At 37.1% G+C, this 18,499-nt stretch overlaps 1 long non-coding RNA gene across 1 annotated transcript in view; it reads right to left on the reverse strand.

The window, feature by feature from the left end:
- LOC134471388 (uncharacterized) overlaps positions 1–18,499 on the reverse strand; it is a 75,272-nt gene that overhangs the window by 16,623 nt on the left and 40,150 nt on the right. The window contains exon 2 of the long non-coding RNA XR_010040838.1: positions 9,441–9,549. This is a non-coding gene — a long non-coding RNA (uncharacterized LOC134471388). The remainder of the gene's footprint in view (positions 1–9,440; positions 9,550–18,499) is intronic.

Below are 18,499 nucleotides of genomic sequence, written 5' to 3' on the forward strand. Positions count from 1 at the left end.
CAGAATTCCTTGCCTTGTGGTCTCTTGCTCTACCGAATGTTTCCATCAACACCTTACTTTTTCCTTTTCTGTAGTGAAATCTCATCCTCACAATCACCTATTTAGTATAATCTTTCCATCTCAGCACTCTTAACCTACGTACATTTTTTGGGTGAACCTAATCACATTTTCGAAGTCCTACTTTTAAATGTAAGAAATATACAGTTTTCAAGGATCAAGACATGGATAATTTTGAAGGAATCTTTTATTTAGCCCACCACAGCACTCAATTGTGTAACTCAAAGAGCAAATTTAACATCTAACGCTTGTCTTTAAGTTTTATTAGACAGGCCTAGTGCAGCCTTTATTCTAAGGCTAACTGAACCCTATTGTCAATGTACAGCACTTCTGAGGACTCTACCAAATGCTGTAGAATAACAAACCATGGCTTCTAGGAAAACAAATTATTCTTGATTCTGTTGAACTTTAGAACATTTTCATCTTACTCCTTTCCAGTGGTTCTTTCTCTAGACTATGCATGAATTTTCTTCTCACACATGAACATACACTAATACTTATCCACAGATTAAAGGCTTCTCTCTCTCTCTCTCTCTCTCTCTGTCTCTGTCTCTGTCTCTCTCTCTCTCTCTCTCCCCTTCCCTTTCTCTCCTCTCTGTCTCCCTTCCTTCTTCCTTCCCTTCCTCCCTACCATTCACTTCTTTCAAGGACTCTGTCCCCCAAACTCTAGCTGCCTCAGCATCTCTGAACTCCAACCTTTGTCTCCTCTTTAACTCAATAAGGCCATTGGTCCTGCTTCAGTTACTCCTTTCAAGGAAGAAATTGAGACAGTCCTAGGACTGACTATGTCTGCTTTCCTACTCTTCAGTATTACTGTCCAGAACTGCCTATTGTTCAGTGCCTGGAAATCATTAGTTTGTATATTTATCTTGGTTACAATTGCTTACTGCAAGAGAGAAATTCTTCCAATATTCAATTCTAATGAGGAGAAACCAAAGACTCTACAAGTTAAGTTTAAACAACAAATATGTAAAAGAAGAGCTTGTTAGTTCATAAAAGGGAATTTTAGTATCACCTTCCAAGATTGCAAGTGATAGAAGCATTGTGACCAATATCCACAGATACAAAGATTATGGATGATCAAAGATGACAGATAAGGACCCTGTACCCCCTTATTATTTCACCTAAAAACCCTGCAATTTAATACACGCTCCTTTTTCCATCATATAAAAATAATGTACTAACATAGCTGCACAATGTAATTGTTGTCTGAACTAATTAGATTAATTAATTTGTGGAAGCTAATTTTAGAGGACAATCTAGAAGAATTTTTAAGTTTTTGTAAGTCTAATCTTCATACAGAAAAGTATGGCTTCATACACATAGTATGGCTCAGTATGCTTCTCACACACATACCAAAAGCACATGAGTCACCAGCACCCAGGTCAAGAACGAGCACACTTTCCTCATCCCAGAAGCCCCTGCACATAGTCCCTTCCTACTGCCTCATCCACACATGATCGCTTCCACTTTTCTATCACCTTATGAGCCTTTCTCACTTGTTCATCTCCCTCCACTAAAATTTCTATGATTTCGACTTCTAATGATATAATTTTGTTTAGCCTATTTTTGAACTTTATAAATGAATTTATAATGATGAACTCCTTTATGTCTGTGAGGGTCATCTCTATTGTTGTGTATAATTGTAGATCACTGTTTCATGTTTATTGCTAAGTAACGTACCACTGAGAAATCCAACTCTAATTTATAAGCCTTTCTCATTATTGATGAGCATTTGTGTAATCTCTATAAATGGTGCTGCTCTGAATATAATATATATGCATATATATATTAATTCTTTTTAGACATTTAGCTAAGAGTGGAACTACTGGTCTTAAATGCATCACATTTCCAGCTGCAAGAGATACTGCCTATCAGTTTGATTTGTTTTAATCATGTATATCACTTTTTAAACCCAGCAATCTATTCCAAACTGCAAACAAGCGACTCGAAATTTGTGTGCCCTGGAATGTGATATCAGAGTGTCAAGTAAAATCAAATTTCAGTTTCCACAAATGGTTTTATTTATTTAGCTTTGGTTTCTTCTAAGTCATTTAAGGCCAATGAGGAGTCATAGTAATTATTCAGTAAGTGAAAATAAAGCAAATTTGAAATTCTAAAACGTAAGAATTAAGAGTTCCTAATGTCTGTTTTACAGCAATATAATCCTTTTAATATAGAGTTGTTTTCTATAAAATCTTCATATACAAAACCTGAAAAAGACATGAAATTCCAAAAAGTTTTGGAATGATAGGACTTTTAACAACCTAGTCTGAAAGCATTGCTGTGGTTTATCACCTTCTGTGCTGACCCACACCCTTCTGTGTGAGGAGAAATTCAGACACAAGGAGAAAAAAATGTGTTCTCCATAGCTCACACAGTGAAATAGTAAGAAGGAAAAGATTTTAGAACTCAAGTTCCTTCTAACTTTTAGTTCAACATACTTGCTTCAACCTGTTTAATTAGATGCTAATTTGGGCTCTGTCAGAGCTAATCAAGTTCCCACACAATTCAAGTGTACTAGTCACTTTCCCTTTGCTGAGATACAATATCCAATGCTCAAATTTAAAGGCAGAGTATGTTATATGGCTCACAGTTACAAGGGTTTCAGTCCATGGTTGTCTGGCCCCAGAGCAGAAACATCATAGTGAAAGGACATGGCAGAGTAAATATGCTTAGTTCATGATGGCCAGGAAACAGAGCAGGGGAACAGTGCCACAGAAGAAAGAAACCAAGGACTGTAATCTTCCGTCACTACTACATGGCCCAGACACCCAGAAATGTTCTTTACTAATCTCATTAATGACCACCATGATGTGAGCAACTTTTCCTCCTCTGTGCCCCTCTGATATCCCAGTTTCTGCCTTCAGTCTACAGACCATAAACTGTAACTAACCATGAACCAAAATTCCTCTCCCTCTTTAAACTATGAGTGTCACATAGTATGATTTAGGGATAAGAAAGTATGACACTCCTGGACTCCATGAGTCTTGTACATACAGTAAAACCAGTATCACATGAATGATATCAAGGTCTTCTGTCAGCAAAAAAATAGCCATCATCTCCTTAGTGACTGTAGTGGCATTGGAGTGTCTGGGTGCAATGAACATGATGAAATAAACTCTGGGAAACCAACTCCCTGGGAAGTCCTTCTTGAGCAGGAGTCCCAAGGATCTTCTTCTCAAATGAAAAGTTTATACTTTTTCACCCTTGAGCCCAGGATGAGTGGGGTAATCCTGATACCTGAGATGCCCTCAAGGCATTTTTTTTCTTGTCCCTGAATGAAGTACTTGGTTTCACGTTAGTGACACTAATCTCTTCAACAGCCACACATCTTTTGCCCTAAATTTAAACATAGTTGCATGTAGGCCAAAACTTAAGTTTTTTCAGATTTGCTCTGTTCCTCTTCATCAGTTCGTATTATAAACCTGGCTGACAACAACTAGCAGTACCTATGCCACAGCCTGATTTTTGGACTGTCTTGAAATTTCCTCTACCAGATAAATCAGTGCACTGCCTTGAGTCTTGGTATCTGGCATATACAGGGTATTGTAAAAATTTTTTTTTTGCCAGAATGTAATACACGTTGCCAATGGGGCCTTTGTTTCTAAGTGAAACCCCTTTAGGTTGGTCTTTACTACTCCTATTCTGATCATCATGCTAGCCTTCTGAGATCTGTCTAGAATCACTCATAATCTGTCAGAATCTCTCATAATGACAGGTGCAATTTAAAGGAGGAGAGATTTCACTTGGCTCATTATTTCATGGGATTCAGTCCATAGTTAACTGGCTCCACAACAGAAATGGCAATGTGGAATGGAGTGACAGAACAAAGATGCTTAGTTCATGGCAGCCACGAGGCAGAAAAAGGAGCAGTGCCACAGCCACTGGGCCATGGTAATATGTGTAACACTCAAGATCATACCTCCATGAACACCCAGACACATCCAGATGTATGCCTGACTAATCCCTTCAGCCATGACTTCCACTCAGTAAGCTCCACTCAGTAAGCTTAACAACACATTGGGGACGATACAAATACAATTGAGATTGCTCATATCCTTTTGATAATTTTCAGTTGGATATTTTCTTTTAAATTTGTTTAATGCACGTAGAGAAAGGTATTTTCCTTCTGAAAAATAAGCCCACTGCACCATTAGAAAGTTACAACACACAGATGCTAGAGCAAACAAAAGTTACTGAATAATGAATGTGTACAAATGTATGACTCCTTAAAATGGGCAATAAGCAATGTGTAAATATGGACTGCTGGTGGATGAATCTACCTCTAGCTAGCCTCAGAAAAGGACTGAACTTTTGAATTGACCAAAATAATCATTTCAAAGTTTTGGGAAAATGTAGGTTGAACTTTATCCAAACAATTGACTTTAGGTTTGGTTTCTAAAGACTCACAAATTTTGCACATAAATAGCTCTTTTAAAATTTTGCAAAGACTCAAATGAAGCTGAATTCAATTTTCCCCACAGAACATATGGACTTTCAAAAAGGCAAGGGAAGAGGTGGCTGGCAAAATATTTTTTCAGTTTTAACACATTTTTAAGCAAAATAAAACAAAAATCATGGCTAGATGGCCCAGGCCCATAAAATTACCATTTTTTTCCACTACTGACCCACATTATTAAAATTTTTTCTCATTGTTTTATATAAAATAATTGTTCTTTGTGCTAATGCTATTGGAGTGGTTGAATAAGGTAGGCAGGTAGTATAAGACAAAAAACCATCAACATTTCACAAATGCATGAAATCAGCATTTCCTTGCAAATCATCTGAAATAAGAACATTTTCCAGGAATTGACACCAGGTTTACAGATACTCAATCTTTTAGAAAACGTGAATTTAACAAAATATGAAGATTAAAGAGAAACAAGGAGGGGTAGAATTTTAGAGCTATTTCATCAAATGAATGCATTTTAAGTGGAAAATTAGGTTTTTTAAAATTCAATACACAAATTTTCCCAAAGTTTATTGGCAATTTTTGCCAGGGGAAAAGATACATGAGAAAATTTTTTAGAACTCAAGTGTTCTAACTTCTCAGTTAACCAAAAGTTTTCATGCATAATTTAGCAGCTTTTGGTAATTTTTCTTATTAATACCAAAGCCTTAGAACACATTCAATCAATCTGTTCAATGTTATGAAAGACAAATGAGAGCATCAGATACGGATCCTACCTCAAAGAAAATAACAGAGAGTTATGCACATAGAAGAAAATTGGAGGCGACTGAGTTAATCACTGTTGGATAAGGAGAAGGAAGTAGGTGTTTTCAAGTTGATAGGAATAAGAGGGCTGATTTTAGGATGTTTCATTATTTAAGGACTCTACAACTTACATGCCACACAGCTCTTCCTTTACCTTCTAACCTCTTGTTCTTGCTGTACTGCACCAACAGCCCCTATCTTAACCCAAGCAAAATGAATTATACAGAATCCCTGAATAGCCTGTGCTTTCCTATGCATCTGATCCCAGCAGATGCCATTCCTGGTACCTGGTCCTTTATCTTTGAACTGCTAATCCCAGGTTGAAGACACCAACTCCTCTAGTGCTACCCTAGGCTGAGCCAATCTCTCCTTCCTAATACTAACAGAAATACTAGCCAGCATTTATTATCAAAGCATCTGTGGAACATGTACTATTCTAGGTATTTTATTTGATTTAAAATATCAAGACTATAAAGTGGTTGTTGTGATTTTCATGTTTCAGACAAGGAAATGGTGGCTTGTGTTGAAAGAGGTAAATGTAAGAAGGAAACAACTACTGGGTTGATAAAGGGGGAACCCCCTTCACGATTTGAATTAGTTCTTCTCAAGTGTTTCAGCCTCAAGTGTTTCAGCAATACTATAGTGTTATTCTAACACTATAATATTCTTCTCCAGATGGTTTTCTTTCTTCAAATATCTCAATAAAATTTTACTTTTTCATGTTTGCTGATCAGAATTCCTAGATAAAGGCAGTATAATACACTCCAGTTATCTAATGCATGAAGTAATTTAGTAAAAGATACTCTGCAGCTAATAAAATCTCTGAAGCTCAAATTACTGGAATTAAGGTATGCAATCCAGATAGATGGAGATAGGTAAAACACATTAAAAAATTCAAATTCACCATGACAACCTACTAGAAAACCGTCATTGCTGCTGGCGTGAATGTAACACTCTATGTTGAGAGCTAGAAATACCATCACAGTTTCTTTAATTATCACCCACTTTGTGAGTATGAGGAAAGGTATTCTTTGTAGCACACTGACCCTTCTGTGATTGCTAATTGTGATATGTCAGCTTGACCAGAGTAAGAATTGCCCAGCAGATTAGTAAAGTCTAGGCATGTCTGTGAATGACTGACATAAGCCAACACCCTGAATGGGGAAAATCTACCACAAATGCACAGACATCTACCAAAAGGCTTATAGCATGAACACAATAAAAAGAAAAAGAATAGGGAATGCTTCCTTTTTGGGAGAGCTCCAGGCTTCACCATTCCTTTGGACATTGGTCTCCAGGTTGTTTAATTGCAATGAAGACCCCAATCTTCAGACATGAACTCACACCAGTGACTCTGCTGTGAGCTTCCGGACCTTCAACTTCCCTTTAGTGCTGGACCCTCTGGTTCTTCAGTGCATAGATGGCCATTTTGAATTCTTTCACCTCTGATCTTATCAGTCTACCTAATAAACACCTTGTATAGTCATACATAAATTTTATACTGATTCTAATCCTCTTAAGAACCACAACGAATACACTTTCCTTTCATTTGCTTTCATTCCCACACATGTGGGTCCTTTCATTGGCAGATCATAGACCATACACTTACACCCCCAAGGCCGTGTAGTAGTTAAAGCAATGTTGATTCTGATTTTCCAGGCTCTGTAATAAAGGAAAGCAACTTCCAAATCGGTTGGAATCAGTGTTGATAAACCACACGTACAGTTTTCAAGTAAATGAAGGTAACTACTGAGGAGGGACCCAGACTTGATGAGTCTAGAAACTCGAGTTTAGACAAGTTTAGAAACTAGAGTTGGATGAAAGGAAAGGATCCCCAAATAGGGGAAGAGAGGTCCAAATATCGTCTTGAGGACCTTCAGGTTAAACATGACACGATATATACATGTATTGAAACATCACGTGACACCCATACAATTTTTACATTTTCATGTATCCATTAAATTTTAAGAAACAGATAATACAGAAAAGTTACTCTCCAGTAGAAATCTAAGGAAAGAGAGGATAAACCTATTTGAGGAAAGACTAGAGTGACAGCAGCTGTTTCGAGGCAGTTTCATATTCTGTTTAGTTTATATTTGTGTGGAGCTACTCAGCTTGTTTGGCAACAAATTATTTCAAACCATTCATAAGCAAGGTGAGACAAAATAGGAAAATGGAGTAGCACACACAGAAGTGTAAACTAGGAGAAGAAAAAGTACAGGCTGGATAGAAAATGCTTTGCAAAACAAAAATTTACTCAACTTTTTATAACCTTTTTAACACCAGTGGCATGTGTGACAGCTGAAATTTAAATATTCAGAAAAATTAAGACCCTAAAATTATAGAGAATATAAGATGATTTTGGAGAAATATGAAATATAAAATGTACAGGTAGTTGATTAAGATAAGTTTCTGCTAAATTGCAATTTCAATGCACTGATCCTTTAAAGAATTGATATTTGTCCAGTTGTTTTTAGGAAATTATTAAGTGAATTTACCTAAAACTCCTCCCAAGTATCTCCTCCCCAGGCCAATCAATCAATAGTAATATCCCTCCATCCTTTAGCTAACACATAATTCTGTTGTTCCTACTTTGTAACACATATCCCTCTGAAATTACTGTGTTCATGTATGGGTTTGGAGATGTACTGCCCATCTCAACAAATCAGAGGATAATTGCATGAAAATTGTGGCAACAGTTGATCCCATCTCTGTGTCCTCACTGCCTGGAACAATATCCGGTACATAGTTTGTCCCTAATGAAAGATTTTTTTTTCCTACCAGTAATAAGTAATAGATCTTTCCTTATAACACTGCTAGGAAGATTAAATTTGTCAGTAGGTTTAAACTATTGAGGAGAGCATTTAGTGAATAAAATCGTAATAGATGTTATTTGTTATCATTTATTTTGGAACAGTGTTCATAGTCTCTGTGTGTAACCCTAGCAATCGGTGTTTCTCACACAGACATTAGCTTGAGCTACCTGGATGTGACATCTGGATTTTAGCTGAAGGACCCCTGCTATCCCCCGCAGCCTCAGCATCTCCATGTGGTTCACAGGCTGGTCTTTGCAACATTAATGTTTAACACAGGGTAATAATAAACATTTACGTCTGCTGCAGATTAATAATTTACTTATGATATTTAATATGAACCAGGATTCAAGTTCTTAGTGCATCTTCCAAAGTATTGCCATCTGGCCCCCAAGTTTGTGGTGACAAACCAGAAATAAAGTGCTTGTGGTCCAAGAGTGTCTCTGCTTCTCCATCACTTCCCACCAACAGAAGTGGTCTTGAGAAGCAAGTAATTATCAAAGGCTTAAGACTTCAGGAATGGAATTGGTCCCCAAATGACTTTGAAAACTTATAATTAAAGACTGACTTGTGTGTTTGTCCATGGAACACTGCCATCCAAAAGTATCGGCACTGAAAGGAACTCCAGCAGTCACCTGAGAGGGTCCTTCATGTTAGAGAGACAGAGGTCTGGAGAAATAAAGAGAATCGATCAAAGCCACACTGGCAAGTTGTGGATGGTCCAGCACCAAAACTTGGGTTATATCTATGAAGATATAATTTCTAGCTTTCCTAAGTTTATTCTTGTTAGTTGTGAGGATGCTTATTTAAGTTGGAGAAGTCGTGTATGCACGCTTGTGCATCCAATGAATACAAGATGACCAGAAAGTTTCGATTCCATTTGAATCATAAATAAAGAGCATCTATGTAATATGTAAACTGTGATTTTAGTAGCTTAGGGAACTTGGCCAGAAAGAGTCACATTTATTCACTATTCCCTGGACATATCTTTGATTTTTCCCACCGTTGCTTGTATGTTTTCCCATGCCTCAAATGCCCTTTCTACTCCTTTAAAATTTCCATCTGTCCCTTTCTAAAAAGATTTTATGACCAACTAAGTTGTAATCCAAGTACTTCAGCTGACTTTGAAAAGCAAGATGGCTTGTAGAGCTGCAGTAAACAATACTTTAGGTTTCACAGAGGTCCAGTAGAGAGTTGAACTATGAGAGTAACTGTTATTCTCTCAACAAAATGAGAGTCTGGGCATGAGCTCAAAGAACCTTTGAACTTAGGGAGTAAATTCTGGAGAAAGCCTAGCTGGGAGATGCAAGGATCCTCATGCAAAAAGGCTGGGCAAAGCCACATGGGTTTACCTTGAAGACTTCTGATCTCTTTGATCGTTAGGAGCCACAGGGAGCCTCTGAACCACTGGCACAATTGGTCCTGCCTTCCAATGAAGCTGCATGGTGAAATCTGCTGCTCCTGTACATGAAAAAATTAGAGAAGAGAAAATTGCCGTCTGATGTATAGTGGCCGTACAACTTCTAACTGGGTCTAATATCACTGTGTCTTTAAGGACTGTGAGCTGCAATCACTTAGCATCCCTCAGCAGCTGGCTTTAACTCCAAAGAGAAGGCACAAAATAAAAAATGATAATCCCCAGAATCCAGGAAGGAGCTATGAGCAGGACATGGAGCAGGAGCAAACACTTAACAAACAGAACAACCAGAAAACAAGGCATTTCAAGGGGTCCCTTAAGGAGGCTGGAGTCCAGCACAAACAAGTAGTTTCCTAAGTTGGTGAAAGACTTGTGTAAAATATGTTTTCAAGGAAAATACCAGATGGATTTATGTAAAAAGGAAAATATTGTACTGTAGTGATGTTTAAGGGTGATTTTATTTTGAAATTAAATAACACTCTTTTGAGCAGTCACAGATGAAAATTAACTCTTACCATCAAACAATAATGTTAATACAGTATACCAGACATAGGGGACAATGCAAGTAGTCCTAAGAGGGAAGTGGTAAGTTCCCACATCAGAAAAAAGACTGAGCTCAGATAAATAACATAATGATGCACCTCAGGGGGATTTTTTCTATAATTAAGTTTTATTTTTAAAAAATATGATAAAGTGGGTTGAGGATGTAGCTCAGTGGTAGAGTGCTTGCCTGATATCTACAAAGCCCTGAGTTCAACCGTCAGTACCACAACAAAAAAAGAAAGAAAATTATGGTGAAAAACATGGTATCATTATTAGTCTGCTAGGTTACAAAAATGCCACAGATTTCCTGGTGTGGTGGCACATAGCTGTAATCCCAGAACTCAGGAGACAGAGGCAGGAGGATCTCTGTGAGTTTGAGGCCAGGCTGGTCTACACAGTGAGACCTTGTATCAAAAATTTAAAAATAAAATAGATGATGGGATATGTAAATTTAAGTTTCTATTTATTTTTACAGTTCTAGAAGCTGGAAGTTCAAGATGAAGGGGGTTTTAGATTTGGCTTCTCCTGACATCCCTCGCCTTGACTTATCACTTTCCCACTGTGTCCTCATTTGGACTCTGAGCTGTGACTATGAATCTCTGGTGTCTCTCGCTCTTCTTAGGACTCTGATCACAATGATTTTAGACTCTACTCTTATGACCTCATTAACCCTCCTTCCCTCCTTAAACCCCCTCCCCCACATATGGTCACATTAGAGATCAAGGTTTCAACATATGAACTTTGGGGGAATACCATTCAGTCCTTAACAATTTCTAAAAAGCAAAATAAAAATTAATATATAGAATTAAATAAGTGAGATGTGTAACACAAAATATCACTGTTCTGTAGTAGTGCCACAGGGGAAAAAAAAGCACATGATTACACTTTCAGTTTCAAAAGCTACTCACAGAAATAATCCAGGAGAATTTTCCTAATTTAGCAAAAGGTAAAGATACTCAGATGTATGAGACATACAGGACCCCAGCTACCTACAACCCAAACAGAGCAACACCCAGACATATAATAATAAAAATTCCAGAAATTCAATACAAGAACAGAATATTAAAAGCTGTCAGAGACAAGAAACAGACCACTTACAAGGGAGCACCCATCAGAATTACAGCAGATTTCTCTGCACAAACCATCAAATCACGAAGAGCGTGGGGGGAAGTAATTCAAGCTTTGAAAGATAATAATCTCCAGCCAAGATTGAGATATCCTGAACAACTGTCCCTGGAAATTGATGGAAAAACAAGGTGCTTCCAGGATAAAGAGGAACTGGGGGAATTTGCAACCACCAATTCAACTCTACAGAGAGTATTGCAGGATATTCTAAAAAAAGAAAAATACAAAGAATCCAGAAATAATGGCAGGGAGGCCACAACGAATGGAGCAGAGAACAAAGTGAAGAAGACAAACTGACAGCTACTGACAGAATAAGAGCTCAACAGAAATGAGGCAGAGAAGATTGGATGACAGGAACAGCTATTTTGGAGAAAATGACATCTTAATAGGTAATACTGATTTAGTATCATCTTGTTTTGAAGTCTCATCTAGCTTTTGTCCTTCTGTCTCCAATGGTCTAAATAGGTTGTATCTTACTGGATTTTATTATGTACGATAGTATAAGCAAAAACCTTTTAAAGACAAGGAGATTATACAGAAACCATTATTCATTTTCTGTTAGTCGATTCTAAATACTCTGTAATGCTGTCATTCTCTTGAATGGTTTTACATTGTTTTGATATACTTAATGCTACAGTATACGAAGTTGTACTCAAGGATTTCAAAGAAAGACAATATGGTACCTACTTTTAGGTTAGAATTATCTGGTGGTGAAACACTATTCTGCTTAAATGGTTATGTTCTGATCTGTTATGCCCTCTTTTATCTCAATCTCCATTCCATTATTTACTTTTTTAACACTTTTTTAAAATTTTTATCCTTTTAATTAAAGGGAAAAAAATAGCAGGATATATTATAGTAACCCACTTTGACTTTCCATTACCTCGATTTAAAGCCCTGTATTACTCTCACCATCTGGTTTTTAACTGATGTTCCCCTATTCTGTTTTGCTGGATAGTATCAGGTTCGAAAGTTTAGGCATCAGCTGTGAAGATAATGAGATTCATTATAACGCCCATTCTCCTTGACTTTTATCTACTTTTGAAGACCTACAATGTTACCAATGTTTTGGTTTTGTCGGTTTTGTTCTTTACTGTTTTGTTCAATTGTATTATAACTAATGGTATAGGCAATTCTACTAGAGATAGCGGGAGGCATTATGGTAACCATTGTTGATCACCTTGTATTATGTTTTCACATTATCTATTATGTCCACCCTTTTGACTTGACCGATTCTGTTCTGTTATGTCACATTTGGTTTTACTCTCTTCCAAAAAAGTAATAAGAACCGTGAGAGCAATGAAACCCAAAATGTGTAATAGTCATTGTACAAAAGAGAGGAAAAGAAAGTGCTCTAAACTATATAACTGCATGTATATTTAAGTGTATAAGATAGAATATGATATCACAGAGTTTTTATTGGATCATTGAACAGAACTGTTTGCAGTATCATTGATGGAATGTCCACTTTACAAGCTTTAATTTTGTGACTTGAACAATTATTTCTAAGATGACAATATGTAATCCATTAACTAGTGATTTCCTACTGTTCATTTTTTTTCTGCAAATCTGTATAACTTGTACCCTTTCTCTGCTTTTTTTTTCTTTTCTCCTTAAATAAAATTTAAAAAAAAAAAAACAAATCTAACTCCAAAAAAAAAAAAAAAAAACACTTTCAGTTTCAGGCTTGTTTTAATCAGCTCAGGCTAAAATATCATAGACTGGATGAAGTAAGCAAAATTCCGGAGTCTAGAAATTCCACATCAAGGTGCACTCAGTGGATCTAGCAAATCTTAGTTACTTTCTTTGTTGTTAAGACACAATATCCGACACCAACAATTTGAAAGAGTAAAGATTTAGTTAGGCTTGCAGTTTATAAAGGTTTCAGTCCTCAGCTAGCTGGCTCCAGGCAGAACATCATGATGGAAAGATCTGGGCAGGGGAAGTTCTCATCTTCTGGTAATCAGGAAGCATAGGCAGGGAAGGGAGGACCCAGAGGGAAATATACCCTTCTGAATCACACCCATAGTGATCCATTGTTATGACTCCACTTAACAGCAAGACAGCTATGTCAAACCCATACCCCAATTGCTATGCAGACACATGGAGCTTTGGGGGCCATTTTAAATCTAATTCATAACATTGCCTTGATGAGGGCTCCCTTCAGTCAGGTGACTCAATGAGCATCTTGCCTTCCTTTCAAATCTCCTACCTTGAAGAACCCACTACTCCGCTTTAGCCTTAGACCTCTTTCTGCCTTTTCTCAAATAAGCACTTTCCATTTCTTACTGAAAACGAATTCCTCTGAATACACCATCGGCCCTTGAGAATATAGGACTGGGGTTGGAAGGGGAATAAGAGAAAAGTATTCTATTGTATCTCTTGCACTGAGTCTTAACAATGTCACTTGAAACTGACAGCTTTATTGCCTCATTTTCTTCATCTATTAACCAGGCTAAATAGTAAATAATGAGTGAATTATCACCTTTCTCATAGGTCTTTGGGACAATTAAGTTAAATAACATAAATAAAAAGTAACTTGACATCCAGCAGAGTCAATAGTCAATATAAATTGCCTATTACTGTTATTCCAACTATTACATTTACTAATATCACCACAGAATTTAGAAGTGCAGAAGATCACTGGGTTGGATTGACCCAAGAAAGACTGATGAAAAAAATGAAGGTAAAACCAACATTTTATAAAATTAATAGGCAGTAATAATAAAAGAAAATATAAACATGGAAGTTCACCTATAGCAAGCAACAATTTTACAAGTGAAAGGTCTGAATAACTCAATATGGACATAGATTGCCAGAATAAATTGAAACCAATATCTAACTATATGTTATGCATAAGAAACACAGTTTCAAAAGAATGGCCCAGATAGATTAAAAGAAAAGAGATAAAGAATGGCATATTGTACTATTATAAAAAGAGTAGCTAAAATAACTTCAAACAAAGCAAATACCATGACAAGAAATATTATCAGAAATAAAGAGAAGCATTGCATAGTAATAAAGGGATTAATTATTCAGAAGACTCCTACAGATACACCTAAAAACAAAGTATCAAAACACTAGAGGTAAAAATGGATAGAAAAATTTATTATTATGATTAAAGATTCAGTCCATCACATAATAATTAGTAGATAAAGAGGGCAGAAAATCAATAAGCAATTTGTTAGATGGAAAGATACTCTTTTATATAATGCGCATTCACAGTTATATAATGCTTCACTTAACAACTGAAAAATATCCATTTCTTATTGTATATTACATTCAAGATATGGCAAATTGACCCCAAAAGTACACCCTAAGAAATTCCTTAAAATTGAAATAATACAAAGCATATTTCTTCTCAGACCACAAATGTTTACATTAGAAACATAACGGAAAGCTATCCAGAAAATCCCCCAAAGATTTGGTAACTTAACAACATGTTACTAACTAATCTAAAGACCAAAGAAGAAATCACAGTGATTTATAAAATATTTTATAGTGATTAAAAATACATAATATATCTAAATTCACCAGAAACAACTAAATGAATGGTAGAAAGAAATTTTATACCATGAAATATATAGATATAGTAGAAAAGAAGAAAGATCTGAGGTCAATAGCATAAGTCTTTACCTTGAGAAACTACTTAAGAGAAATTTAAGCCCAAGAAGGGCCAGGAAAGAAAATTTTAAAAATCAGAGCATAAATCAATGAAACTCAAAACAGAAAATCAGTAGAGAAAAAAAATCACTGAGACAAAAACCTAGTTCTTTGAGAAATTCCATAAAATTGATAACCATCTAATTAGACTAAATAAGAAAAAAGGAAAGAGAAAAAGTATTATCAATACCAGAAATTTAAAAATCACCACTGTTATGCCCATAGGTATTAAAAGGACAGTAATGGAATATTATAAACAGTTCTATACCCACAAATTTAAGAAGAGATTAAATAGACTGATTGCTTCAAATTACACAAAGAGAAATAGATAATCTCAATAAGCCTGTTTATTGAATACATTGAATAATAATGATCTTCCAAACAGAAAAACCAAAGACTCACAAGATAGACCACAGATAGAGCCTAGCAAATATTTCAAGAAGAAATGACACCAGTTCTCCACAACCTTGAAGAAAGTAGAAGCAAGAAGAACACTGTTTTACTCACTCTATCTAGATTAGCTCAATACCAAAACTAGATAAGACGTTCCAAGGAAAGGAAACCTATACTCCAGTGCCTCTCATTGAACACTGATGCAAAACTCCTGAGCAAAATATTGCTAATAGAATCCAACAGTATAAAAAGATTAAAGTACTACAACCAAACAGATTTACTTTATGTATGCAACTCTGGTTCATTGTTCAATAATTAATCAATGTAATCCACCATATAGGCAGGGTAAAGAATGAAAGTCACATGATCATAGCCATATAAAATGAGGGCAAAAAAACATTTGACCAAATTCAACACATACTATTAATAAAATCTCTCAGAAACTGGGAACAGAGCGAATTTCTTCAACTTACTAATGAACATCTACAAAAACCAAGAGCCTGTACTATATTTAAAAGTAAGTATATTCAGGAATAATGTAAGGACGCAACCTCTTTTACCACATCTAGTTAGTATCACATTGGAAAATCTAGATATTATATTGAAATAAGAAAAAAAGTACTCATATTGTAAAAAATTATATAAAAATTCCCAAAGAACTGACAAAAAACGCACTTGGAACTAATGAGCAAGTACAGCAATGTTACACCATACAATGCTAGTATTTTTAAATCTTTGCTTTCCTATATATCAGTAATGAATAATAAGTATTTATAATAATAATAATGAATAATAATAGTATTAGAAGTTAGAGTAACAGTACTTTACCATTTGTGATAGCATCAAGCAATTTAAAATATCTAGATATAACCTGTATATGTACAGGAACTTTGAAAATAAATAGAAAACACTAATGAAAAAAATCAAAGAATTTAATAAAGAAATATTTTATGCCCATACACTGGAGGAATAAATATTTTTTAAATACTGATTTTCCAATTTGAATTTGATCTATAGTAATTTCAGTGAAAATCTCAGCAAGCTCTATGTAGAGAGAATAGAGAACACAGGAATATACCTTAACAAATGTACTCAACAGATCCTTCACAAAGAAACATAAACAATTCAGTGGAAAAAGTAAAAAAAGTGCTGTTAGTTTGGATATGTGTAAGGGTCTTTTGTAGCCAACTGAAAGAGCTCCCAGTGGCCCAAACTGAAATAACTGGAGTAACAAAATAATGGTTTGGAATAAAATTTGTCTGGTTTGAATGCTTCTTGTCTCTAAAACTCATGTTGAAATTTAGTCCTAATTAAGTGATGATTAGGACATGAGTGCTCCACTGTTGTGGGTGGAATTGGTGCCATTATAGGATGAGTTTGTGCTCTGTCTTTTGTCTCTGTCTCTGTCTCTGTCTGTCTGTCTGTCTCTCTCTCTCCCTGTCTCTCTTATCTCTCTCCCTCCATCATCTCTCCTACTCCATTTCTTCCTCCTCCTCTTACTCTCCCCCAACCCTTTCTCCATTTCTCTCCACCTACCTCTTTTTTGTTTTGTTTTGTTCTCTCTCTCTCTCTCTCTCTCTCTCTCTCTCTCTCTCTTTTTCTCTCTCTCTTTCCCTTCTGTTATTTGATGACACAGCAAGAAGGCCCTCATCAGACACCAGCACCCTGGTCCAGACTTTCCAACTCTCAGAACTGTGAGCCAATACATAGCTCTCCATTATAAATTATCCACTCTTGGAAATTCATAATGTTACAGCAGTACAAAGGAAACTAAGACACAGTCAAAGTATAAAATAAATGGCCACTGATCCACATAGATAAATAAATATTTGAAGAAATAAATAAAGAGAATATTCAGATCTTTCATGCAGAATTCTGAATAATTTGCGTAGACACTCTCGCTGCCAGGAGGTACAGCATAACTCCTTGTTCCTTAAATATGGGATGTGCTTATTAATATTCTTCCAAAGAATAAAATAGGGAAAAGGGAGGAAGAAAAAACCTTTATGTGGAGAAATTTGACATACAATCAATGATCAAAGTCAACATCAAATAGTAATCATCATGTTGATAGTGTATGCCTCTGATATAATGTGATAAAAATGGTCCTTCATTCTGTGTCGATGTCCGCTCCCGGCCGGCAGGAAGGACACACGACAAAGCCTGGCAGTGGACAACCTTTTCTTTTATTTTCCTTCTCCGTACAGCCTGCCCTGGGATCGCTCCCAGCCGAAGCCTCCTTTGGTCCGCTCCCCGCGGCTCCTTCTGGGCTTCTACTTCCGGGCTTCCTCTCCCCCCCCAGGGGTGGCACCAGTATATATACGGATACAGTGTCCAATCATGTTAAAGTAAGCAAGGCAAGCTGATTGGCTAACATCATCAGTTGCCAGGCAGACTATATTGTTGAGCGGGTTGCTTACGCGGTAAGCAGGAAACTAACGTGCTCGATGGGAGGGGTAATCTGCCTCAGGCTTTACTCTTTACTACAGGCCTCACGTCCGCCAAGTGAGGCGACCGGGCTCGGGGCTGCGGCTCCCAACATCTCCCCCTTTTTTATTTTTTTTATAAATGTGCGCATCGTAGCCCTTCCTGGACTGGGTGCAGAGGCTTATGCCCTATGCGTAGGCCCACCGTAGGTCCTTGGCTTAGACCCTGGTCGGCCGTCCCATGGTCTGCCAAGGCCCTGAGGCCCTCATCCTTTTTCTAGGGCCAGGCACAAACTGGACGGAACCTGGATGTACACAAGCTTGCACTCATTTCCTCTCCGTAAAGAAATCCCCTCGGAGAGAAATTTAGACCTGGGCAGCATCTAACAGTCCAGCGGCTTACGTGCAGGATGGGGTAGGGCCTGGCTTAGGTTGAGTCGCACCGGGGGAGTACGCTCTTACCCGTCATTGACTCTCCTACCCAGCTATGTCATAATTTTTTAGAGGAGGAGTGTGGGAAGCTCACCGCCCCTAGACTCGGTCGTAGGCTAGGCGAGCGAGCCATGCATATGCCTGAGGATCTTCTTGTCCATTTCGGGCTACCGCTATTTCTATTCATCTTGTTGGTTGGTCTGTGATGGATCTCCGGTAGGGCAGGTCTGATCTTCAGTCGAGGGCTTTGTCGCCCGTGTCAGACTCTCCGGTACCCACAGTGGTTCTCGTCCCAATTCCTGTGGGAAAACACAAACCGCGCCTCGGTTCCAGCTGACCACTGGATCCGGGCCCATCCATTGTCCTGTCAGGACATCTTTCCACTTCACCCACCCTTTATGGTTGGGGGAAG

This window comes from Cavia porcellus, unplaced genomic scaffold (genome assembly GCF_034190915.1).
Source record: "Cavia porcellus strain 051 isolate PalLab524CR breed Dunkin Hartley unplaced genomic scaffold, mCavPor4.1 scaffold_18, whole genome shotgun sequence".
In the NCBI taxonomy this organism is placed as follows: domain Eukaryota; kingdom Metazoa; phylum Chordata; class Mammalia; order Rodentia; family Caviidae; genus Cavia; species Cavia porcellus.